At 42.5% G+C, this 881-nt stretch overlaps 1 long non-coding RNA gene across 1 annotated transcript in view; it reads left to right on the top strand.

The window, feature by feature from the left end:
• Positions 1 to 225: 225 nt before the first annotated feature.
• Positions 226 to 881, top strand: part of LOC104955836 (uncharacterized) — a 3,591-nt gene continuing 2,935 nt past the window's right edge. The window contains exon 1 of the long non-coding RNA XR_799489.1: positions 226 to 336. This is a non-coding gene — a long non-coding RNA (uncharacterized lncRNA). The remainder of the gene's footprint in view (positions 337 to 881) is intronic.

Raw genomic sequence — 881 nt, 5'->3', positions numbered from 1 at the left:
ATATTATATTTTATTATGATGTTATGTGGCTGTGAAGCACTTCGGTAAACGCTCGGTTTTTAATATGTGCTATATAAATAAAGTGGATTGGATTGGATGGTTTATTTTCACACTGTGGTTTTAATATATTTATTTCAATAACTTTTTTGAGCTTGTGTTTAGCTTCATTTCTATCTCACTGAACATATGTGAACTGGTTCAGCTGATAAGGCTGGTTATGAATCAAGAGGAGGAGGAGCAAACAGGGGGAGGGAAGTTGAAAGTGAAAGTATGAAGTCAGACTTGTCAGAGTGCCAGACACCATTTTACAGCTGGACGGAGCAGGAGGACAACAGGGTGAGTGTTAACCAGGATCTGCTTTTTAACACATTATTTACTCTGTTTTACTGGATGTCAGAACATCAGCGTCGAGTCAAAAGAGACTTCTACAAGTAGTGTGAACTGGTTTTATTTCCTGTTTTCTGATTCATCAAAGCAACATAACATGCGACAGCCCAGCGCAGTCAAAATGGGGAGCGGCCTGTCTGAAGTCTGACTGATTTAATGTATTTTGATTTTAACCAAGTGTTCAACTTTCCTGTCTGTCCTGTTTTCCTGTAGTCGGCTCCCAGAACGCAGTGGAGGAAACAGGGGTGACTCTCTGCAGTCTTCCAGGGCCGAAGCAACAAACTTTGGGTTCAATAACCCACTTTTCAATAAGGCAGACAGGCGAGCTCTTCTTTGGGAGGCCGTTGCATTTATTAAGGTCTTTGTTACAGATCTAACTTTGAAGACACTCGACAGAACTTTGCTGCTGTTTCGTTCACTTCAAAAACACACACCGCCCCTCGCTCGCTCTACCATGCGCACACTAGTGATGTGTCGGTCGCACATGCGAACGA

Source organism: Notothenia coriiceps, unplaced genomic scaffold (assembly GCF_000735185.1).
Source record: "Notothenia coriiceps isolate Sejong01 unplaced genomic scaffold, NC01 NC01_scaffold00024832, whole genome shotgun sequence".
Taxonomy (NCBI): Eukaryota; Metazoa; Chordata; class Actinopteri; order Perciformes; family Nototheniidae; genus Notothenia; species Notothenia coriiceps.
Note: the sequence above shows the minus strand (reverse complement) of the source record. Positions and strands in the feature narration are given on the sequence as shown.